At 59.6% G+C, this 25,225-nt stretch overlaps 3 pseudogenes; all 3 read right to left on the bottom strand.

Annotated features, from left to right (window-relative positions):
• Positions 1-1,073: 1,073 nt before the first annotated feature.
• LOC148385591 (L-threonine 3-dehydrogenase, mitochondrial pseudogene) lies at positions 1,074-4,014 on the bottom strand (annotated as a pseudogene).
• Positions 4,015-13,283: 9,269 nt separating this feature from the next.
• Positions 13,284-16,224, bottom strand: LOC148385590 (L-threonine 3-dehydrogenase, mitochondrial pseudogene; annotated as a pseudogene).
• Positions 16,225-17,561: 1,337 nt separating this feature from the next.
• LOC148385589 (L-threonine 3-dehydrogenase, mitochondrial pseudogene) lies at positions 17,562-20,291 on the bottom strand (annotated as a pseudogene).
• Positions 20,292-25,225: the final 4,934 nt, after the last annotated feature.

The following is a 25,225-nucleotide window of genomic DNA, read 5'->3' as shown; positions in this document are numbered from 1 at the left end:
TGAGGCGCTATCTCGGCTCGCGCGCCATCTTGGCGTGCCCTCTGCGCACACTCTCGCTCCAGCGCCCCCTCGAAGCAGGGCACGCGCGCTGCGCCGAGAGGTTGCGTGCGTGCTCTGCACCGGGAGTGCACCACGCCGAGAGGGCGCCACGATGCACTGAGAAGGCGCCACGCCGTGCTGAGAGGTTGCCGTGTTGCGCTGCGCCGAGAGGGCGCTGCGCTGCGCGGATCGGGCCCGTGCGCTGCGCAGAGAAGGCAATGCGCCGAGAGGGTAATGCGCCAAAAGGGTGCATACGCTGCACCGAGAGGGCTATCGCCGCGGCGCCCTCTCGGCGCGGCGCGCGCAGTGCCCTTTTGGCGCGGCGCGACGCAGCGCCCTCTTGGTGTTCCCTTTCGGCGCAGCACTCGAGGCGCAGCATGGCGCAGCACTCGTGGCGCGGCGCTTGCAGCGCGCGCGTGCGCTGTAGGCGCAGTGCCTTCTCCGCACATCTCCGTCCGACCGCGCCATTTTTGTCCGATCGCGCAACTGCAGCGTGCTGCCGACCACGCACGTGCTGCCGACCGTGCCACTGCAGCGCGCTGGTCGCATTATAGTGACAGAGGCGTTGCTGAAATTTAGAAAATATTTTTAAAGTACTGATGTACTTTCCAAAATTTAAGTGAACCTGAGTGCGCTGGTAGCTTAATTTAGTCCGATCGCGCAACCGAGGCGCTCCGGGCGCTCACTGTCGCTGACGCAAGTAGAATATATTCCAAAATTGGTGCTTACATCCAGGCGAGAGAGGATGATTTGTCGGTATATCCGTCCGACCACGCAACCGCAGTGCGCAGAAGCATAATAATAATAATAATAATAATAATAATAATAATAATAATAATAATAATAATAATAATAATAATAATAATAATAATAATAATAGGTTATTGATATTATTGTTATTGTTATTATTATATAATTTTATATTATATATTATATAATAATAATAGGTTATTGATATTATTGTTATTGTTATTATTATTATTATTATTATTATTATTATTATTATTATTATTATTATTATTATTATTATTATTATTATTATTATACATTTTATTTATAAGGCGCCTTTCAAGGCACTCAAGGTCGCCGTACAGACATAAAATAGCATAACAAAATGACCGGAGAGCAAAGGCAGCAAGTCGCACCAGCGTCCACTCACATCCGGAAGACACAATTACAACATATTATCAATATTTTTTTTAAAAAATGACCTACTTATACACTATGTACAAAAAAGCTGCGGTAGCTTAGCTCGGCTCAGGCGCCGAGCGGGCGTGGGCCATGCGCGTTTCGCCGCTGAGGAAGTTGAGCATAGTCTGCACTCGGTCGGGCAGGTCGTAGTCGTGCTCCCACACCCAGTCACGTTTGGCGTTGGAGTCGTCAACTTCCATCGGCCAGGAGTCGGCGATGGCCTGCCGGACGGGGTCCACGTTGTACGAGACCTCCAGTTCGGGCACGTGCTTGCGAAGGTCCCGCACCAGCTCTTCGGGCGACAAGCTCATAGCGTTGATGTGGTACGTGCGCATGCTGAGAATGTCAGCCGGCACCTCCAGCACCTCCAGGGTGGCGCGCACTGCAGTTGCGCGATCTGACAAAAATGGCGAAAAATTAAGCTCCTGCGCACTAAGGTCCACTCAAATTTTGGCAAGTAAATCCCGACTTTTGGAATATTTGCTAAATTGGACGGCTATGTAAGCTGAGAGGACGCCACGAGGGAGTCGCGCTGCGTTGTGCTGCGCCGTGCTAAGCCGTGCTGCGCCATGCTGCACCAAGAGGGCGCGCGCGTTCCACGCGCTGCGCGTACTGCTCGGGCTGCGCATGCTGCGTGGTGACGGCAGGCCGAAGGTACGCTGAACCGAGAGGGCGCTGCGAGCAGAGGGCGCTGCGCCCAGACGGTTTGCGCGTGTGCGCTGCGCCGGGAGGGCAACCCGTCGAGAGGGCGCCGCGCCACACCAAGAAGCCGCCGCGCCGAGAGGGCGCCCTGCTGTTTCGCAGTCGTAGGCGCGCTACGGTTGCGCGGTCAGCGGTGCGCTGCACGATCGGACAAAAATGGCGAAAAATAAACCTCCTGTGCACTAATGTCCACTTAAATTTTGACAAGTTAATCCCGACTTTTGGAATAATTGCTGAGAGGACACTGCGCCGGGAAGGCATCACGCTGAAAGGGTGCACCGAGAGGGTGCGCGCTGCCCGAGAGTGCACGCGCACGACGCAGAGAGGACACGCACACTACACCGAGAGGGTGGGCCGCGCCGAGAGGGCGCCGCACCGAGACGGCGCTGCGCTACGCCGCGCCGAGAGTTTGCCGCGCTGCGCCGCGCCGAGAAGGTGCCGCACCGACAGGGTGCTGCGTCCCGCCAAGAGAACAACCGCGAGGACGCCGAGAAGTGGCCGCGCCGAGAGGGCACTGCGCTACGCCGCGCCGAGAGTTTGCCGCGCTGCGCTGCGCCGCGCCGAGAAGGTGCCACACCGACAGGGTGCCGAGCCGAGAGACTTCCACAACCGGCGAGAGGACGCCGCACCGACAGGGCGTTGCGCTGCGCTGTGCTGCGCCGTGCTGCGCCAAGAGGGCGCGCGCTGCGCGTGCTGCGCCGTGATGGCGAGCCGAGCGTGCGCTGCGCCGAGAGGGCGTTGCTGCCCCGAGAGGGCGCAGCGACGACAGGGCACGCGCTCTGCGCCGGGAGGGCATCCCGCCGAGAGGGCGCCGCACAGAAAAGGCGACACGCCGCACCGAGAGGTGCGGTCGGCAGCGCTCCACGGTTGCGCGGTCAGCGGCACGCTGCAGTTGCGCGATCGGACAGAAACTGCGAAAAATAGAGCTCCTGTACAATAAGGTCCACTCAAATTTTGGCAAGTAAATCCCGCCTTAATGGAGTATTTGCGACGTTTTGACGGCAATGTAACCATAATCAAGGGCCGGAGAGGACGCAGGCGATGAATGTTTGCCACCTCTCCACTAGAGTTAGCTTAGTTTTAGTCCTTTTCTTTCTTTTTTACATCAATTTTAACTTTCAAATTGATTTTAAAAAGTTTAAGCGTGTTTTTTTTTCCTACTTTTTGGGAACTCTCTGCAACTCCCTGAATCTTTTGGCTGCCATAGCAACAACCTCCATGCACTACCAGCTGACTGCCTGCTAGCAGCCCCTGCCAACGCATCCCGGGTAGCCTGGCTAATGACGCTCTCAAGACGGGCAAGCGCACCGCAGAGGGCGCATCCGTAGCGCGCTGCCGACCACGCAACTGCAGGGCGCCCTCTCAGCGCTGCGTCCTCTCAGCTCGGATACCACTCGACGCAGCGTGGTGCCCGCTCGCGAGGGCGCCGTGTTGCGCCGCGCCGAGAGGGCGAACGCGCTGCGCCGATAGGGCCCATGCGCTGCGCCGAGAGGGAAATGCTCCCTCTCGGCGCTGCATGCCGCCTTCTCGGTGTGGCGCGGCGCCCTCTCGGCGGGGTGCCTTCATGGTGCAGCGTGCGTGCGCACCGTCTGGGCGTAGTGCGCATGCCCTGTCGGCGCTGCACGCTCTCGGTGCAGCGCAGCGCTCTCTCCGGCCATCACGGTGCAGCGCGCGCAGCGCGTGCAGCGCGCACAGCGCGTGCAGTGTGCGTGCCCTCTTGGCGCAGCATGGCACAGCATGGCGCAGCAGGGCGCAGCACGGTGCAGCGCAATGCCCTCTTGGCACGACGCCCTTTCGGAGTGGCACCCTCTCGCCGCGGCGCACTCTATATGCAACGCCCTCTCGGTGCGGCAAGGCACCCCATCGGCGCGTTGCGGCACCTCTCTGCGCGGCGCCTTCTCGGCACGGCGCAGCGCCGCGCCCTCTCGCCGTGGCAAACTCTCGGCGTCCTCGCAGCGCTCTCTCTGCGCGACGCAGCGACCTCTCAGTGCGAGGCAGCGCTCTGTCAGCGCGGTGCCATCTCAGCGCGGCGCCCTCTTGGCACAGCACAGCCTCGGTCCACCCTCTCGGCGCAGCGTGCATGCCCTCTCGGCGCAGCGCGCACCTTCTCGGCGCGGTGCCCTCTCGGTGAGGCGCTATCTCGGCTCGCGCGCCATCTTGGCGTGCCCTCTGCGCACACTCTCGCTCCAGCGCCCCCTCGAAGCAGGGCACGCGCGCTGCGCCGAGAGGTTGCGTGCGTGCTCTGCACCGGGAGTGCACCACGCCGAGAGGGCGCCACGATGCACTGAGAAGGCGCCACGCCGTGCTGAGAGGTTGCCGTGTTGCGCTGCGCCGAGAGGGCGCTGCGCTGCGCGGATCGGGCCCGTGCGCTGCGCAGAGAAGGCAATGCGCCGAGAGGGTAATGCGCCAAAAGGGTGCATACGCTGCACCGAGAGGGCTATCGCCGCGGCGCCCTCTCGGCGCGGCGCGCGCAGTGCCCTTTTGGCGCGGCGCGACGCAGCGCCCTCTTGGTGTTCCCTTTCGGCGCAGCACTCGAGGCGCAGCATGGCGCAGCACTCGTGGCGCGGCGCTTGCAGCGCGCGCGTGCGCTGTAGGCGCAGTGCCTTCTCCGCACATCTCCGTCCGACCGCGACATTTTTGTCCGATCGCGCAACTGCAGCGTGCTGCCGACCACGCACGTGCTGCCGACCGTGCCACTGCAGCGCGCTGGTCGCATTATAGTGACAGAGGCGTTGCTGAAATTTAGAAAATATTTTTAAAGTACTGATGTACTTTCCAAAATTTAAGTGAACCTGAGTGCGCTGGTAGCTTAATTTAGTCCGATCGCGCAACCGAGGCGCTCCGGGCGCTCACTGTCGCTGACGCAAGTAGAATATATTCCAAAATTGGTGCTTACATCCAGGCGGGAGAGGATGATTTGTCGGTATATCCGTCCGACCACGCAACCGCAGTGCGCAGAAGCATAATAATAATAATAATAATAATAATAATAATAATAATAATAATAATAATAATAATAATAATAATAATAATAATAATAATAATAATAATAATAATAGGTTATTGATATTATTGTTATTGTTATTATTATATAATTTTATATTATATATTATATAATAATAATAGGTTATTGATATTATTGTTATTGTTATTATTATTATTATTATTATTATTATTATTATTATTATTATTATTATTATTATTATTATTATACATTTTATTTATAAGGCGCCTTTCAAGGCACTCAAGGTCGCCGTACAGACATAAAATAGCATAACAAAATGACCGGAGAGCAAAGGCAGCAAGTCGCACCAGCGTCCACTCACATCCGGAAGACACAATTACAACATATTATCAATATTTTTTTTAAAAAATGACCTACTTATACACTATGTACAAAAAAGCTGCGGTAGCTTAGCTCGGCTCAGGCGCCGAGCGGGCGTGGGCCATGCGCGTTTCGCCGCTGAGGAAGTTGAGCATAGTCTGCACTCGGTCGGGCAGGTCGTAGTCGTGCTCCCACACCCAGTCACGTTTGGCGTTGGAGTCGTCAACTTCCATCGGCCAGGAGTCGGCGATGGCCTGCCGGACGGGGTCCACGTTGTACGAGACCTCCAGTTCGGGCACGTGCTTGCGAAGGTCCCGCACCAGCTCTTCGGGCGACAAGCTCATAGCGTTGATGTGGTACGTGCGCATGCTGAGAATGTCAGCCGGCACCTCCAGCACCTCCAGGGTGGCGCGCACTGCAGTTGCGCGATCTGACAAAAATGGCGAAAAATTAAGCTCCTGCGCACTAAGGTCCACTCAAATTTTGACAAGTAAATCCCGACTTTTGGAATATTTGCTAAATTGGACGGCTATGTAAGCTGAGAGGACGCCACGAGGGAGTCGCGCTGCGCTGTGCTGCGCCGTGCTAAGCCGTGCTGCGCCATGCTGCACCAAGAGGGCGCGCGCGTTCCACGCGCTGCGCGTACTGCTCGGGCTGCGCATGCTGCGCGGTGACGGCAGGCCGAAGGGACGCTGAACCGAGAGGGCGCTGCGAGCAGAGGGCGCTGCGCCCAGACGGTTTGCGCGTGTGCGCTGCGCCGGGAGGGCAACCCGCCGAGAGGGCGCCGCAACACACCAAGAAGCCGCCGCGCCGAGAGGGCGCCCTGCTGTTTCGCAGTCGTCGGCGCGCTACGGTTGCGCGGTCAGCGGTGCGCTGCACGATCGGACAAAAATGGCGAAAAATAAACCTCCTGTGCACTAATGTCCACTTAAATTTTGACAAGTTAATCCCGACTTTTGGAATAATTGCTGAGAGGACACTGCGCCGGGAAGGCACCACGCTGAAAGGGTGCACCGAGAGGGTGCGCGCTGCCCGAGAGTGCACGCGCATTACGCAGAGAGGACACGCACACTACACCGAGAGGGTGGGCCGCGCCGAGAGGGCGCCGCACCGAGACGGCGCTGCGCTACGCCGCGCCGAGAGTTTGCCGCGCTGCGCCGCGCCGAGAAGGTGCCGCACCGACAGGGTGTTGCGTCCCGCCAAGAGAACAACCGCGAGGACGCCGAGAAGTGGCCGCGCCGAGAGGGCACTGCGCTACGCCGCGCCGAGAGTTTGCCGCGCTGCGCCGCGCCGAGAAGGTGCCACACCGACAGGGTGCCGAGCCGAGAGACTTCCGCAACCGGCGAGAGGACGCCGCACCGACAGGGCGTCGCGCTGCGCTGTGCTGCGCCGTGCTGCGCCAAGAGGACGCGCGCGCTGCGCGTGCTGCGCCGTGATGGCGAGCCGAGCGTGCGCTGCGCCGAGAGGGCGTTGCTGCCCCGAGAGGGCGCAGCGACGACAGGGCACGCGCTCTGCGCCGGGAGGGCATCCCGCCGAGAGGGCGCCGCACAGAAAAGGCGACACGCCGCACCGAGATGTGCGGTCGGCAGCGCTCCACGGTTGCGCGGTCAGCGGCACGCTGCAGTTGCGCGATCGGACAGAAACTGCGAAAAATAGAGCTCCTGTACAATAAGGTCCACTTAAATTTTGGCAAGTAAATCCCGCCTTAATGGAGTATTTGCGACGTTTTGACGGCAATGTAACCATAATCAAGGGCCGGAGAGGACGCAGGCGATGAATGTTTGCCACCTCTCCACTAGAGTTAGCTTAGTTTTAGTCCTTTTCTTTCTTTTTTACATCAATTTTAACTTTCAAATTGATTTTAAAAAGTTTAAGCGTGTTTTTTTTTCCTACTTTTTGGGAACTCTCTGCAACTCCCTGAATGTTTTGGCTGCCATAGCAACAACCTCCATGCACTACCAGCTGGCTGCCTGCTAGCAGCCCCTGCCAACGCATCCCGGGTAGCCTGGCTAATGACGCTCTCAAGACGGGCAAGCGCACCGCAGAGGGCGCATCCGTAGCGCGCTGCCGACCACGCAACTGCAGGGCGCCCTCTCAGCGCTGCGTCCTCTCAGCTCGGACACCACTCGACGCAGCGTGGTGCCCGCTCGCGAGGGCGCCGTGTTGCGCCGCGCCGAGAGGGCGAACGCGCTGCGCCGATAGGGCCCATGCGCTGCGCCGAGAGGGAAATGCTCCCTCTCGGCGCTGCATGCCGCCTTCTCGGTGTGGCGCGGCGCCCTCTCGGCGGGGTGCCTTCATGGTGCAGCGTGCGTGCGCACCGTCTGGGCGTAGTGCGCATGCCCTGTCGGCGCTGCACGCTCTCGGTGCAGCGCAGCGCTCTCTCCGGCCATCACGGTGCAGCGCGCGCAGCGCGTGCAGCGCGCACAGCGCGTGCAGTGTGCGTGCCCTCTTGGCGCAGCATGGCACAGCATGGCGCAGCAGGGCGCAGCACGGTGCAGCGCAATGCCCTCTTGGCACGACGCCCTTTCGGAGTGGCACCCTCTCGCCGCGGCGCACTCTATATGCAACGCCCTCTCGGTGCGGCAAGGCACCCCATCGGCGCGTTGCGGCACCTCTCTGCGCGGCGCCTTCTCGGCACGGCGCAGCGCCGCGCCCTCTCGCCGCGGCAAACTCTCGGCGTCCTCGCAGCGCTCTCTCTGCGCGACGCAGCGACCTCTCAGTGCGAGGCAGCGCTCTGTCAGCGCGGTGCCATCTCAGCGCGGCGCCCTCTTGGCACAGCACAGCCTCGGTCCACCCTCTCGGCGCAGCGTGCATGCCCTCTCGGCGCAGCGCGCACCTTCTCGGCGCGGTGCCCTCTCGGTGAGGCGCTATCTCGGCTCGCGCGCCATCTTGGCGTGCCCTCTGCGCACACTCTCGCTCCAGCGCCCCCTCGAAGCAGGGCACGCGCGCTGCGCCGAGAGGTTGCGTGCGTGCTCTGCACCGGGAGTGCACCACGCCGAGAGGGCGCCACGATGCACTGAGAAGGCGCCACGCGGTGCTGAGAGGTTGCCGTGTTGCGCTGCGCCGAGAGGGCGCTGCGCTGCGCGGATCGGGCCCGTGCGCTGCGCAGAGAAGGCAATGCGCCGAGAGGGTAATGCGCCAAAAGGGTGCATACGCTGCACCGAGAGGGCTATCGCCGCGGCGCCCTCTCGGCGCGGCGCGCGCAGTGCCCTTTTGGCGCGGCGCGACGCAGCGCCCTCTTGGTGTTCCCTTTCGGCGCAGCACTCGAGGCGCAGCATGGCGCAGCACTCGTGGCGCGGCGCTTGCAGCGCGCGCGTGCGCTGTAGGCGCAGTGCCTTCTCCGCACATCTCCGTCCGACCGCGCCATTTTTGTCCGATCGCGCAACTGCAGCGTGCTGCCGACCACGCACGTGCTGCCGACCGTGCCACTGCAGCGCGCTGGTCGCATTATAGTGACAGAGGCGTTGCTGAAATTTAGAAAATATTTTTAAAGTACTGATGTACTTTCCAAAATTTAAGTGAACCTGAGTGCGCTGGTAGCTTAATTTAGTCCGATCGCGCAACCGAGGCGCTCCGGGCGCTCACTGTCGCTGACGCAAGTAGAATATATTCCAAAATTGGTGCTTACATCCAGGCGGGAGAGGATGATTTGTCGGTATATCCGTCCGACCACGCAACCGCAGTGCGCAGAAGCATAATAATAATAATAATAATAATAATAATAATAATAATAATAATAATAATAATAATAATAATAATAATAATAATAATAATAATAATAGGTTATTGATATTATTGTTATTGTTATTATTATATAATTTTATATTATATATTATATAATAATAATAGGTTATTGATATTATTGTTATTGTTATTATTATTATTATTATTATTATTATTATTATTATTATTATTATTATTATTATTATTATTATTATTATTATTATTATTATTATTATTATTATTATACATTTTATTTATAAGGCGCCTTTCAAGGCACTCAAGGTCGCCGTACAGACATAAAATAGCATAACAAAATGACCGGAGAGCAAAGGCAGCAAGTCGCACCAGCGTCCACTCACATCCGGAAGACACAATTACAACATATTATCAATATTTTTTTAAAAAAATGACCTACTTATACACTATGTACAAAAAAGCTGCGGTAGCTTAGCTCGGCTCAGGCGCCGAGCGGGCGTGGGCCATGCGCGTTTCGCCGCTGAGGAAGTTGAGCATAGTCTGCACTCGGTCGGGCAGGTCGTAGTCGTGCTCCCACACCCAGTCACGTTTGGCGTTGGAGTCGTCAACTTCCATCGGCCAGGAGTCGGCGATGGCCTGCCGGACGGGGTCCACGTTGTACGAGACCTCCAGTTCGGGCACGTGCTTGCGAAGGTCCCGCACCAGCTCTTCGGGCGACAAGCTCATAGCGTTGATGTGGTACGTGCGCATGCTGAGAATGTCAGCCGGCACCTCCAGCACCTCCAGGGTGGCGCGCACTGCAGTTGCGCGATCTGACAAAAATGGCGAAAAATTAAGCTCCTGCGCACTAAGGTCCACTCAAATTTTGACAAGTAAATCCCGACTTTTGGAATATTTGCTAAATTGGACGGCTATGTAAGCTGAGAGGACGCCACCAGGGAGTCGCGCTGCGCTGTGCTGCGCCGTGCTAAGCCGTGCTGCGCCATGCTGCACCAAGAGGGCGCGCGCGTTCCACGCGCTGCGCGTACTGCTCGGGCTGCGCATGCTGCGCGGTGACGGCAGGCCGAAGGGACGCTGAACCGAGAGGGCGCTGCGAGCAGAGGGCGCTGCGCCCAGACGGTTTGCGCGTGTGCGCTGCGCCGGGAGGGCAACCCGCCGAGAGGGCGCCGCAACACACCAAGAAGCCGCCGCGCCGAGAGGGCGCCCTGCTGTTTCGCAGTCGTCGGCGCGCTACGGTTGCGCGGTCAGCGGTGCGCTGCACGATCGGACAAAAATGGCGAAAAATAAACCTCCTGTGCACTAATGTCCACTTAAATTTTGACAAGTTAATCCCGACTTTTGGAATAATTGCTGAGAGGACACTGCGCCGGGAAGGCACCACGCTGAAAGGGTGCACCGAGAGGGTGCGCGCTGCCCGAGAGTGCACGCGCATTACGCAGAGAGGACACGCACACTACACCGAGAGGGTGGGCCGCGCCGAGAGGGCGCCGCACCGAGACGGCGCTGCGCTACGCCGCGCCGAGAGTTTGCCGCGCTGCGCCGCGCCGAGAAGGTGCCGCACCGACAGGGTGCTGCGTCCCGCCAAGAGAACAACCGCGAGGACGCCGAGAAGTGGCCGCGCCGAGAGGGCACTGCGCTACGCCGCGCCGAGAGTTTGCCGCGCTGCGCCGCGCCGAGAAGGTGCCACACCGACAGGGTGCCGAGCCGAGAGACTTCCGCAACCGGCGAGAGGACGCCGCACCGACAGGGCGTCGCGCTGCGCTGTGCTGCGCCGTGCTGCGCCAAGAGGACGCGCGCGCTGCGCGTGCTGCGCCGTGATGGCGAGCCGAGCGTGCGCTGCGCCGAGAGGGCGTTGCTGCCCCGAGAGGGCGCAGCGACGACAGGGCACGCGCTCTGCGCCGGGAGGGCATCCCGCCGAGAGGGCGCCGCACAGAAAAGGCGACACGCCGCACCGAGATGTGCGGTCGGCAGCGCTCCACGGTTGCGCGGTCAGCGGCACGCTGCAGTTGCGCGATCGGACAGAAACTGCGAAAAATAGAGCTCCTGTACAATAAGGTCCACTTAAATTTTGGCAAGTAAATCCCGCCTTAATGGAGTATTTGCGACGTTTTGACGGCAATGTAACCATAATCAAGGGCCGGAGAGGACGCAGGCGATGAATGTTTGCCACCTCTCCACTAGAGTTAGCTTAGTTTTAGTCCTTTTCTTTCTTTTTTACATCAATTTTAACTTTCAAATTGATTTTAAAAAGTTTAAGCGTGGTTTTTTTTCCTACTTTTTGGGAACTCTCTGCAACTCCCTGAATGTTTTGGCTGCCATAGCAACAACCTCCATGCACTACCAGCTGGCTGCCTGCTAGCAGCCCCTGCCAACGCATCCCGGGTAGCCTGGCTAATGACGCTCTCAAGACGGGCAAGCGCACCGCAGAGGGCGCATCCGTAGCGCGCTGCCGACCACGCAACTGCAGGGCGCCCTCTCAGCGCTGCGTCCTCTCAGCTCGGACACCACTCGACGCAGCGTGGTGCCCGCTCGCGAGGGCGCCGTGTTGCGCCGCGCCGAGAGGGCGAACGCGCTGCGCCGATAGGGCCCATGCGCTGCGCCGAGAGGGAAATGCTCCCTCTCGGCGCTGCATGCCGCCTTCTCGGTGTGGCGCGGCGCCCTCTCGGCGGGGTGCCTTCATGGTGCAGCGTGCGTGCGCACCGTCTGGGCGTGGTGCGCATGCCCTGTCGGCGCTGCACGCTCTCGGTGCAGCGCAGCGCTCTCTCCGGCCATCACGGTGCAGCGCGCGCAGCGCGTGCAGCGCGCACAGCGCGTGCAGTGTGCGTGCCCTCTTAGCGCAGCATGGCACAGCATGGCGCAGCAGGGCGCAGCACGGTGCAGCGCAATGCCCTCTTGGCACGACGCCCTTTCGGAGTGGCACCCTCTCGCCGCGGCGCACTCTATATGCAACGCCCTCTCGGTGCGGCAAGGCACCCCATCGGCGCGTTGCGGCACCTCTCTGCGCGGCGCCTTCTCGGCACGGCGCAGCGCCGCGCCCTCTCGCCGCGGCAAACTCTCGGCGTCCTCGCAGCGCTCTCTCTGCGCGACGCAGCGACCTCTCAGTGCGAGGCAGCGCTCTGTCAGCGCGGTGCCATCTCAGCGCGGCGCCCTCTTGGCACAGCACAGCCTCGGTCCACCCTCTCGGCGCAGCGTGCATGCCCTCTCGGCGCAGCGCGCACCTTCTCGGCGCGGTGCCCTCTCGGTGAGGCGCTATCTCGGCTCGCGCGCCATCTTGGCGTGCCCTCTGCGCACACTCTCGCTCCAGCGCCCCCTCGAAGCAGGGCACGCGCGCTGCGCCGAGAGGTTGCGTGCGTGCTCTGCACCGGGAGTGCACCACGCCGAGAGGGCGCCACGATGCACTGAGAAGGCGCCACGCCGTGCTGAGAGGTTGCCGTGTTGCGCTGCGCCGAGAGGGCGCTGCGCTGCGCGGATCGGGCCCGTGCGCTGCGCAGAGAAGGCAATGCGCCGAGAGGGTAATGCGCCAAAAGGGTGCATACGCTGCACCGAGAGGGCTATCGCCGCGGCGCCCTCTCGGCGCGGCGCGCGCAGTGCCCTTTTGGCGCGGCGCGACGCAGCGCCCTCTTGGTGTTCCCTTTCGGCGCAGCACTCGAGGCGCAGCATGGCGCAGCACTCGTGGCGCGGCGCTTGCAGCGCGCGCGTGCGCTGTAGGCGCAGTGCCTTCTCCGCACATCTCCGTCCGACCGCGCCATTTTTGTCCGATCGCGCAACTGCAGCGTGCTGCCGACCACGCACGTGCTGCCGACCGTGCCACTGCAGCGCGCTGGTCGCATTATAGTGACAGAGGCGTTGCTGAAATTTAGAAAATATTTTTAAAGTACTGATGTACTTTCCAAAATTTAAGTGAACCTGAGTGCGCTGGTAGCTTAATTTAGTCCGATCGCGCAACCGAGGCGCTCCGGGCGCTCACTGTCGCTGACGCAAGTAGAATATATTCCAAAATTGGTGCTTACATCCAGGCGAGAGAGGATGATTTGTCGGTATATCCGTCCGACCACGCAACCGCAGTGCGCAGAAGCATAATAATAATAATAATAATAATAATAATAATAATAATAATAATAATAATAATAATAATAATAATAATAATAATAATAGGTTATTGATATTATTGTTATTGTTATTATTATATAATTTTATATTATATATTATATAATAATAATAGGTTATTGATATTATTGTTATTGTTATTATTATTATTATTATTATTATTATTATTATTATTATTATTATTATTATTATTATTATTATTATTATTATTATTATTATTATTATTATTATACATTTTATTTATAAGGCGCCTTTCAAGGCACTCAAGGTCGCCGTACAGACATAAAATAGCATAACAAAATGACCGGAGAGCAAAGGCAGCAAGTCGCACCAGCGTCCACTCACATCCGGAAGACACAATTACAACATATTATCAATATTTTTTTTAAAAAATGACCTACTTATACACTATGTACAAAAAAGCTGCGGTAGCTTAGCTCGGCTCAGGCGCCGAGCGGGCGTGGGCCATGCGCGTTTCGCCGCTGAGGAAGTTGAGCATAGTCTGCACTCGGTCGGGCAGGTCGTAGTCGTGCTCCCACACCCAGTCACGTTTGGCGTTGGAGTCGTCAACTTCCATCGGCCAGGAGTCGGCGATGGCCTGCCGGACGGGGTCCACGTTGTACGAGACCTCCAGTTCGGGCACGTGCTTGCGAAGGTCCCGCACCAGCTCTTCGGGCGACAAGCTCATAGCGTTGATGTGGTACGTGCGCATGCTGAGAATGTCAGCCGGCACCTCCAGCACCCCCAGGGTGGCGCGCACTGCAGTTGCGCGATCTGACAAAAATGGCGAAAAATTAAGCTCCTGCGCACTAAGGTCCACTCAAATTTTGGCAAGTAAATCCCGACTTTTGGAATATTTGCTAAATTGGACGGCTATGTAAGCTGAGAGGACGCCACGAGGGAGTCGCGCTGCGTTGTGCTGCGCCGTGCTAAGCCGTGCTGCGCCATGCTGCACCAAGAGGGCGCGCGCGTTCCACGCGCTGCGCGTACTGCTCGGGCTGCGCATGCTGCGTGGTGACGGCAGGCCGAAGGTACGCTGAACCGAGAGGGCGCTGCGAGCAGAGGGCGCTGCGCCCAGACGGTTTGCGCGTGTGCGCTGCGCCGGGAGGGCAACCCGTCGAGAGGGCGCCGCGCCACACCAAGAAGCCGCCGCGCCGAGAGGGCGCCCTGCTGTTTCGCAGTCGTAGGCGCGCTACGGTTGCGCGGTCAGCGGTGCGCTGCACGATCGGACAAAAATGGCGAAAAATAAACCTCCTGTGCACTAATGTCCACTTAAATTTTGACAAGTTAATCCCGACTTTTGGAATAATTGCTGAGAGGACACTGCGCCGGGAAGGCATCACGCTGAAAGGGTGCACCGAGAGGGTGCGCGCTGCCCGAGAGTGCACGCGCACGACGCAGAGAGGACACGCACACTACACCGAGAGGGTGGGCCGCGCCGAGAGGGCGCCGCACCGAGACGGCGCTGCGCTACGCCGCGCCGAGAGTTTGCCGCGCTGCGCCGCGCCGAGAAGGTGCCGCACCGACAGGGTGCTGCGTCCCGCCAAGAGAACAACCGCGAGGACGCCGAGAAGTGGCCGCGCCGAGAGGGCACTGCGCTACGCCGCGCCGAGAGTTTGCCGCGCTGCGCTGCGCCGCGCCGAGAAGGTGCCACACCGACAGGGTGCCGAGCCGAGAGACTTCCACAACCGGCGAGAGGACGCCGCACCGACAGGGCGTTGCGCTGCGCTGTGCTGCGCCGTGCTGCGCCAAGAGGGCGCGCGCTGCGCGTGCTGCGCCGTGATGGCGAGCCGAGCGTGCGCTGCGCCGAGAGGGCGTTGCTGCCCCGAGAGGGCGCAGCGACGACAGGGCACGCGCTCTGCGCCGGGAGGGCATCCCGCCGAGAGGGCGCCGCACAGAAAAGGCGACACGCCGCACCGAGAGGTGCGGTCGGCAGCGCTCCACGGTTGCGCGGTCAGCGGCACGCTGCAGTTGCGCGATCGGACAGAAACTGCGAAAAATAGAGCTCCTGTACAATAAGGTCCACTCAAATTTTGGCAAGTAAATCCCGCCTTAATGGAGTATTTGCGACGTTTTGACGGCAATGTAACCATAATCAAGGGCCGGAGAGGACGCAGGCGATGAATGTTTGCCACCTCTCCACTAGAGTTAGCTTAGTTTTAGTCCTTTTCTTTCTTTTTTACATCAATTTTAACTTTCAAATTGATTTTAAAAAGTTTAAGCGTGTTTTTTTTTCCTACTTTTTGGGAACTCTCTGCAACTCCCTGAATCTTTTGGCTGCCATAGCAACAACCTCCATGCACTACCAGCTGGCTGCCTGCTAGCAGCCCCTGCCAACGCATCCCGGGTAGCCTGGCTAATGACGCTCTCAAGACGGGCAAGCGCACCGCAGAGGGCGCATCCGTAGCGCGCTGCCGACCACGCAACTGCAGGGCGCCCTCTCAGCGCTGCGTCCTCTCAGCTCGGACACCACTCGACGCAGCGTGGTGCCCGCTCGCGAGGGCGCCGTGTTGCGCCGCGCCGAGAGGGCGAACGCGCTGCGCCGATAGGGCCCATGCGCTGCGCCGAGAGGGAAATGCTCCCTCTCGGCGCTGCATGCCGCCTTCTCGGTGTGGCGCGGCGCCCTCTCGGCGGGGTGCCTTCATGGTGCAGCGTGCGTGCGCACCGTCTGGGCGTAGTGCGCATGCCCTGTCGGCGCTGCACGCTCTCGGTGCAGCGCAGCGCTCTCTCCGGCCATCACGGTGCAGCGCGCGCAGCGCGTGCAGCGCGCACAGCGCGTGCAGTGTGCGTGCCCTCTTGGCGCAGCATGGCACAGCATGGCGCAGCAGGGCGCAGCACGGTGCAGCGCAATGCCCTCTTGGCACGACGCCCTTTCGGAGTGGCACCCTCTCGCCGCGGCGCACTCTATATGCAACGCCCTCTCGGTGCGGCAAGGCACCCCATCGGCGCGTTGCGGCACCTCTCTGCGCGGCGCCTTCTCGGCACGGCGCAGCGCCGCGCCCTCTCGCCGTGGCAAACTCTCGGCGTCCTCGCAGCGCTCTCTCTGCGCGACGCAGCGACCTCTCAGTGCGAGGCAGCGCTCTGTCAGCGCGGTGCCATCTCAGCGCGGCGCCCTCTTGGCACAGCACAGCCTCGGTCCACCCTCTCGGCGCAGCGTGCATGCCCTCTCGGCGCAGCGCGCACCTTCTCGGCGCGGTGCCCTCTCGGTGAGGCGCTATCTCGGCTCGCGCGCCATCTTGGCGTGCCCTCTGCGCACACTCTCGCTCCAGCGCCCCCTCGAAGCAGGGCACGCGCGCTGCGCCGAGAGGTTGCGTGCGTGCTCTGCACCGGGAGTGCACCACGCCGAGAGGGCGCCACGATGCACTGAGAAGGCGCCACGCCGTGCTGAGAGGTTGCCGTGTTGCGCTGCGCCGAGAGGGCGCTGCGCTGCGCGGATCGGGCCCGTGCGCTGCGCAGAGAAGGCAATGCGCCGAGAGGGTAATGCGCCAAAAGGGTGCATACGCTGCACCGAGAGGGCTATCGCCGCGGCGCCCTCTCGGCGCGGCGCGCGCAGTGCCCTTTTGGCGCGGCGCGACGCAGCGCCCTCTTGGTGTTCACTTTCGGCGCAGCACTCGAGGCGCAGCATGGCGCAGCACTCGTGGCGCGGCGCTTGCAGCGCGCGCGTGCGCTGTAGGCGCAGTGCCTTCTCCGCACATCTCCGTCCGACCGCGCCATTTTTGTCCGATCGCGCAACTGCAGCGTGCTGCCGACCACGCACGTGCTGCCGACCGTGCCACTGGAGCGCGCTGGTCGCATTATAGTGACAGAGGCGTTGCTGAAATTTAGAAAATATTTTTAAAGTACTGATGTACTTTCCAAAATTTAAGTGAACCTGAGTGCGCTGGTAGCTTAATTTAGTCCGATCGCGCAACCGAGGCGCTCCGGGCGCTCACTGTCGCTGACGCAAGTAGAATATATTCCAAAATTGGTGCTTACATCCAGGCGAGAGAGGATGATTTGTCGGTATATCCGTCCGACCACGCAACCGCAGTGCGCAGAAGCATAATAATAATAATAATAATAATAATAATAATAATAATAATAATAATAATAATAATAATAATAATAATAATAATAATAATAGGTTATTGATATTATTGTTATTGTTATTATTATATAATTTTATATTATATATATTATATAATAATAATAGGTTATTGATATTATTGTTATTGTTATTATTATTATTATTATTATTATTATTATTATTATTATTATTATTATTATTATTATTATTATTATTATTATTATTATTATTATTATTATACATTTTATTTATAAGGCGCCTTTCAAGGCACTCAAGGTCGCCGTACAGACATAAAATAGCATAACAAAATGACCGGAGAGCAAAGGCAGCAAGTCGCACCAGCGTCCACTCACATCCGGAAGACACAATTACAACATATTATCAATATTTTTTTTAAAAAATGACCTACTTATACACTATGTACAAAAAAGCTGCGGTAGCTTAGCTCGGCTCAGGCGCCGAGCGGGCGTGGGCCATGCGCGTTTCGCCGCTGAGGAAGTTGAGCATAGTCTGCACTCGGTCGGGCAGGTCGTAGTCGTGCTCCCACACCCAGTCACGTTTGGCGTTGGAGTCGTCAACTTCCATCGGCCAGGAGTCGGCGATGGCCTGCCGGACGGGGTCCACGTTGTACGAGACCTCCAGTTCGGGCACGTGCTTGCGAAGGTCCCGCACCAGCTCTTCGGGCGACAAGCTCATAGCGTTGATGTGGTACGTGCGCATGCTGAGAATGTCAGCCGGCACCTCCAGCACCTCCAGGGTGGCGCGCACTGCAGTTGCGCGATCTGAAGAAAATGGCGAAAAATTAAGCTCCTGCGCACTAAGGTCCACTCAAATTTTTGCAAGTAAATCCCGACTTTTGGAATATTTGCTAAATTGGACGGCTATGTAAGCTGAGAGGACGCCACGAGGGAGTCGCGCTGCGTTGTGCTGCGCCGTGCTAAGCCGTGCTGCGCCATGCTGAGGGCGCGCGCGTTCCACGCGCTGCGCGTACTGCTCGGGCTGCGCATGCTGCGCGGTGACGGCAGGCCGAAGGTACGCTGAACCGAGAGGGCGCTGCGAGCAGAGGGCGCTGCGCCCAGACGGTTTGCGCGTGTGCGCTGCGCCGGGAGGGCAACCCGTCGAGAGGGCGCCGCGCCACACCAAGAAGCCGCCGCGCCGAGAGGGCGCCCTGCTGTTTCGCAGTCGTAGGCGCGCTACGGTTGCGCGGTCAGCGGTGCGCTGCACGATCGGACAAAAATGGCGAAAAATAAACCTCCTGTGCACTAATGTCCACTTAAATTTTGACAAGTTAATCCCGACTTTTGGAATAATTGCTGAGAGGACACTGCGCCGGGAAGGCATCACGCTGAAAGGGTGCACCGAGAGGGTGCGCGCTGCCCGAGAGTGCACGCGCACGACGCAGAGAGGACACGCACACTACACCGAGAGGGTGGGCCGCGCCGAGAGGGCGCCGCACCGAGACGGCGCTGCGCTACGCCGCGCCGAGAGTTTGCCGCGCTGCGCCGCGCCGAGAAGGTGCCGCACCGACAGGGTGCTGCGTCCCGCCAAGAGAACAACCGCGAGGACGCCGAGAAGTAGCCGCGCCGAGAGGGCACTGCGCTACGCCGCGCCGAGAGTTTGCCGCGCTGCGCTGCGCCGCGCCGAGAAGGTGCCACACCGACAGGGTGCCGAGCCGAGAGACTTCCGCAACCGGCGAGAGGACGCCGCACCGACAGGGCGTTGCGCTGCGCTGTGCTGCGCCGTGCTGCGCCAAGAGGGCGCGCGCTGCGCGTGCTGCGCCGTGATGGCGAGCCGAGCGTGCGCTGCGCCGAGAGGGCGTTGCTGCCCCGAGAGGGCGCAGCGACGACAGGGCACGCGCTCTGCGCCGGGAGGGCATCCCGCCGAGAGGGCGCCGCACAGAAAAGGCGACACGCCGCACCGAGAGGTGCGGTCGGCAGCGCTCCACGGTTGCGCGGTCAGCGGCACGCTGCAGTTGCGCGATCGGACAGAAACTGCGAAAAATAGAGCTCCTGTACAATAAGGTCCACTCAAATTTTGGCAAGTAAATCCCGCCTTAATGGAGTATTTGCGACGTTTTGACGGCAATGTAACCATAATCAAGGGCCGGAGAGGACGCAGGCGATGAATGTTTGCCACCTCTCCACTAGAGTTAGCTTAGTTTTAGTCCTTTTCTTTCTTTTTTACATCAATTTTAACTTTCAAATTGATTTTAAAAAGTTTAAGCGTGTTTTTTTTTCCTACTTTTTGGGAACTCTCTGCAACTCCCTGAATCTTTTGGCTGCCATAGCAACAACCTCCATGCACTACCAGCTGACTGCCTGCTAGCAGCCCCTGCCAACGCATCCCGGGTAGCCTGGCTAATGACGCTCTCAAGACGGGCAAGCGCACCGCAGAGGGCGCATCCGTAGCGCGCTGCCGACCACGCAACTGCAGGGCGCCCTCTCAGCGCTGCGTCCTCTCAGCTCGGATACCACTCGACGCAGCGTGGTGCCCGCTCGCGAGGGCGCCGTGTTGCGCCGCGCCGAGAGGGCGAACGCGCTGCGCCGATAGGGCCCATGCGCTGCGCCGAGAGGGAAATGCTCCCTCTCGGCGCTGCATGCCGCCTTCTCGGTGTGGCGCGGCGCCCTCTCGGCGGGGTGCCTTCATGGTGCAGCGTGCGTGCGCACCGTCTGGGCGTAGTGCGCATGCCCTGTCGGCGCTGCACGCTCTCGGTGCAGCGCAGCGCTCTCTCCGGCCATCACGGTGCAGCGCGCGCAGCGCGTGCAGCGCGCACAGCGCGTGCAGTGTGCGTGCCCTCTTGGCGCAGCATGGCACAGCATGGCGCAGCAGGGCGCAGCACGGTGCAGCGCAATGCCCTCTTGGCACGACGCCCTTTCGGAGTGGCACCCTCTCGCCGCGGCGCACTCTATATGCAACGCCCTCTCGGTGCGGCAAGGCACCCCATCGGCGCGTTGCGGCACCTCTCTGCGCGGCGCCTTCTCGGCACGGCGCAGCGCCGCGCCCTCTCGCCGTGGCAAACTCTCGGCGTCCTCGCAGCGCTCTCTCTGCGCGACGCAGCGACCTCTCAGTGCGAGGCAGCGCTCTGTCAGCGCGGTGCCATCTCAGCGCGGCGCCCTCTTGGCACAGCACAGCCTCGGTCCACCCTCTCGGCGCAGCGTGCATGCCCTCTCGGCGCAGCGCGCACCTTCTCGGCGCGGTGCCCTCTCGGTGAGGCGCTATCTCGGCTCGCGCGCCATCTTGGCGTGCCCTCTGCGCACACTCTCGCTCCAGCGCCCCCTCGAAGCAGGGCACGCGCGCTGCGCCGAGAGGTTGCGTGCGTGCTCTGCACCGGGAGTGCACCACGCCGAGAGGGCGCCACGATGCACTGAGAAGGCGCCACGCCGTGCTGAGAGGTTGCCGTGTTGCGCTGCGCCGAGAGGGCGCTGCGCTGCGCGGATCGGGCCCGTGCGCTGCGCAGAGAAGGCAATGCGCCGAGAGGGTAATGCGCCAAAAGGGTGCATACGCTGCACCGAGAGGGCTATCGCCGCGGCGCCCTCTCGGCGCGGCGCGCGCAGTGCCCTTTTGGCGCGGCGCGACGCAGCGCCCTCTTGGTGTTCCCTTTCGGCGCAGCACTCGAGGCGCAGCATGGCGCAGCACTCGTGGCGCGGCGCTTGCAGCGCGCGCGTGCGCTGTAGGCGCAGTGCCTTCTCCGCACATCTCCGTCCGACCGCGCCATTTTTGTCCGATCGCGCAACTGCAGCGTGCTGCCGACCACGCACGTGCTGCCGACCGTGCCACTGCAGCGCGCTGGTCGCATTATAGTGACAGAGGCGTTGCTGAAATTTAGAAAATATTTTTAAAGTACTGATGTACTTTCCAAAATTTAAGTGAACCTGAGTGCGCTGGTAGCTTAATTTAGTCCGATCGCGCAACCGAGGCGCTCCGGGCGCTCACTGTCGCTGACGCAAGCAGAATATATTCCAAAATTGGTGCTTACATCCAGGCGGGAGAGGATGATTTGTCGGTATATCCGTCCGACCACGCAACCGCAGTGCGCAGAAGCATAATAATAATAATAATAATAATAATAATAATAATAATAATAATAATAATAATAATAATAATAATAATAATAATAATAATAATAATAATAATAGGTTATTGATATTATTGTTATTGTTATTATTATATAATTTTATATTATATATTATATAATAATAATAGGTTATTGATATTATTGTTATTGTTATTATTATTATTATTATTATTATTATTATTATTATTATTATTATTATTATTATTATTATTATTATTATACATTTTATTTATAAGGCGCCTTTCAAGGCACTCAAGGTCGCCGTACAGACATAAAATAGCATAACAAAATGACCGGAGAGCAAAGGCAGCAAGTCGCACCAGCGTCCACTCACATCCGGAAGACACAATTACAACATATTATCAATATTTTTTTTTAAAAATGACCTACTTATACACTATGTACAAAAAAGCTGCGGTAGCTTAGCTCGGCTCAGGCGCCGAGCGGGCGTGGGCCATGCGCGTTTCGCCGCTGAGGAAGTTGAGCATAGTCTGCACTCGGTCGGGCAGGTCGTAGTCGTGCTCCCACACCCAGTCACGTTTGGCGTTGGAGTCGTCAACTTCCATCGGCCAGGAGTCGGCGATGGCCTGCCGGACGGGGTCCACGTTGTACGAGACCTCCAGTTCGGGCACGTGCTTGCGAAGGTCCCGCACCAGCTCTTCGGGCGACAAGCTCATAGCGTTGATGTGGTACGTGCGCATGCTGAGAATGTCAGCCGGCACCTCCAGCACCTCCAGGGTGGCGCGCACTGCAGTTGCGCGATCTGACAAAAATGGCGAAAAATTAAGCTCCTGCGCACTAAGGTCCACTCAAATTTTGACAAGTAAATCCCGACTTTTGGAATATTTGCTAAATTGGACGGCTATGTAAGCTGAGAGGACGCCACGAGGGAGTCGCGCTGCGCTGTGCTGCGCCGTGCTAAGCCGTGCTGCGCCATGCTGCACCAAGAGGGCGCGCGCGTTCCACGCGCTGCGCGTACTGCTCGGGCTGCGCATGCTGCGCGGTGACGGCAGGCCGAAGGGACGCTGAACCGAGAGGGCGCTGCGAGCAGAGGGCGCTGCGCCCAGACGGTTTGCGCGTGTGCGCTGCGCCGGGAGGGCAACCCGCCGAGAGGGCGCCGCAACACACCAAGAAGCCGCCGCGCCGAGAGGGCGCCCTGCTGTTTCGCAGTCGTCGGCGCGCTACGGTTGCGCGGTCAGCGGTGCGCTGCACGATCGGACAAAAATGGCGAAAAATAAACCTCCTGTGCACTAATGTCCACTTAAATTTTGACAAGTTAATCCCGACTTTTGGAATAATTGCTGAGAGGACACTGCGCCGGGAAGGCACCACGCTGAAAGGGTGCACCGAGAGGGTGCGCGCTGCCCGAGAGTGCACGCGCATTACGCAGAGAGGACACGCACACTACACCGAGAGGGTGGGCCGCGCCGAGAGGGCGCCGCACCGAGACGGCGCTGCGCTACGCCGCGCCGAGAGTTTGCCGCGCTGCGCCGCGCCGAGAAGGTGCCGCACCGACAGGGTGTTGCGTCCCGCCAAGAGAACAACCGCGAGGACGCCGAGAAGTGGCCGCGCCGAGAGGGCACTGCGCTACGCCGCGCCGAGAGTTTGCCGCGCTGCGCCGCGCCGAGAAGGTGCCACACCGACAGGGTGCCGAGCCGAGAGACTTCCGCAACCGGCGAGAGGACGCCGCACCGACAGGGCGTCGCGCTGCGCTGTGCTGCGCCGTGCTGCGCCAAGAGGACGCGCGCGCTGCGCGTGCTGCGCCGTGATGGCGAGCCGAGCGTGCGCTGCGCCGAGAGGGCGTTGCTGCCCCGAGAGGGCGCAGCGACGACAGGGCACGCGCTCTGCGCCGGGAGGGCATCCCGCCGAGAGGGCGCCGCACAGAAAAGGCGACACGCCGCACCGAGATGTGCGGTCGGCAGCGCTCCACGGTTGCGCGGTCAGCGGCACGCTGCAGTTGCGCGATCGGACAGAAACTGCGAAAAATAGAGCTCCTGTACAATAAGGTCCACTTAAATTTTGGCAAGTAAATCCCGCCTTAATGGAGTATTTGCGACGTTTTGACGGCAATGTAACCATAATCAAGGGCCGGAGAGGACGCAGGCGATGAATGTTTGCCACCTCTCCACTAGAGTTAGCTTAGTTTTAGTCCTTTTCTTTCTTTTTTACATCAATTTTAACTTTCAAATTGATTTTAAAAAGTTTAAGCGTGGTTTTTTTTCCTACTTTTTGGGAACTCTCTGCAACTCCCTGAATGTTTTGGCTGCCATAGCAACAACCTCCATGCACTACCAGCTGGCTGCCTGCTAGCAGCCCCTGCCAACGCATCCCGGGTAGCCTGGCTAATGACGCTCTCAAGACGGGCAAGCGCACCGCAGAGGGCGCATCCGTAGCGCGCTGCCGACCACGCAACTGCAGGGCGCCCTCTCAGCGCTGCGTCCTCTCAGCTCGGACACCACTCGACGCAGCGTGGTGCCCGCTCGCGAGGGCGCCGTGTTGCGCCGCGCCGAGAGGGCGAACGCGCTGCGCCGATAGGGCCCATGCGCTGCGCCGAGAGGGAAATGCTCCCTCTCGGCGCTGCATGCCGCCTTCTCGGTGTGGCGCGGCGCCCTCTCGGCGGGGTGCCTTCATGGTGCAGCGTGCGTGCGCACCGTCTGGGCGTAGTGCGCATGCCCTGTCGGCGCTGCACGCTCTCGGTGCAGCGCAGCGCTCTCTCCGGCCATCACGGTGCAGCGCGCGCAGCGCGTGCAGCGCGCACAGCGCGTGCAGTGTGCGTGCCCTCTTGGCGCAGCATGGCACAGCATGGCGCAGCAGGGCGCAGCACGGTGCAGCGCAATGCCCTCTTGGCACGACGCCCTTTCGGAGTGGCACCCTCTCGCCGCGGCGCACTCTATATGCAACGCCCTCTCGGTGCGGCAAGGCACCCCATCGGCGCGTTGCGGCACCTCTCTGCGCGGCGCCTTCTCGGCACGGCGCAGCGCCGCGCCCTCTCGCCGCGGCAAACTCTCGGCGTCCTCGCAGCGCTCTCTCTGCGCGACGCAGCGACCTCTCAGTGCGAGGCAGCGCTCTGTCAGCGCGGTGCCATCTCAGCGCGGCGCCCTCTTGGCACAGCACAGCCTCGGTCCACCCTCTCGGCGCAGCGTGCATGCCCTCTCGGCGCAGCGCGCACCTTCTCGGCGCGGTGCCCTCTCGGTGAGGCGCTATCTCGGCTCGCGCGCCATCTTGGCGTGCCCTCTGCGCACACTCTCGCTCCAGCGCCCCCTCGAAGCAGGGCACGCGCGCTGCGCCGAGAGGTTGCGTGCGTGCTCTGCACCGGGAGTGCACCACGCCGAGAGGGCGCCACGATGCACTGAGAAGGCGCCACGCGGTGCTGAGAGGTTGCCGTGTTGCGCTGCGCCGAGAGGGCGCTGCGCTGCGCGGATCGGGCCCGTGCGCTGCGCAGAGAAGGCAATGCGCCGAGAGGGTAATGCGCCAAAAGGGTGCATACGCTGCACCGAGAGGGCTATCGCCGCGGCGCCCTCTCGGCGCGGCGCGCGCAGTGCCCTTTTGGCGCGGCGCGACGCAGCGCCCTCTTGGTGTTCCCTTTCGGCGCAGCACTCGAGGCGCAGCATGGCGCAGCACTCGTGGCGCGGCGCTTGCAGCGCGCGCGTGCGCTGTAGGCGCAGTGCCTTCTCCGCACATCTCCGTCCGACCGCGCCATTTTTGTCCGATCGCGCAACTGCAGCGTGCTGCCGACCACGCACGTGCTGCCGACCGTGCCACTGCAGCGCGCTGGTCGCATTATAGTGACAGAGGCGTTGCTGAAATTTAGAAAATATTTTTAAAGTACTGATGTACTTTCCAAAATTTAAGTGAACCTGAGTGCGCTGGTAGCTTAATTTAGTCCGATCGCGCAACCGAGGCGCTCCGGGCGCTCACTGTCGCTGACGCAAGTAGAATATATTCCAAAATTGGTGCTTACATCCAGGCGAGAGAGGATGATTTGTCGGTATATCCGTCCGACCACGCAACCGCAGTGCGC

This window comes from Syngnathus floridae, chromosome 16, assembly GCF_059516105.1.
Source record: "Syngnathus floridae isolate MCC-2025c chromosome 16, RoL_Sflo_1.0, whole genome shotgun sequence".
Classification (NCBI taxonomy): Eukaryota; Metazoa; Chordata; class Actinopteri; order Syngnathiformes; family Syngnathidae; genus Syngnathus; species Syngnathus floridae.
The sequence above is the reverse complement of the archived record's forward strand: the minus strand, read 5'-3'. Positions and strand labels throughout refer to the sequence as shown.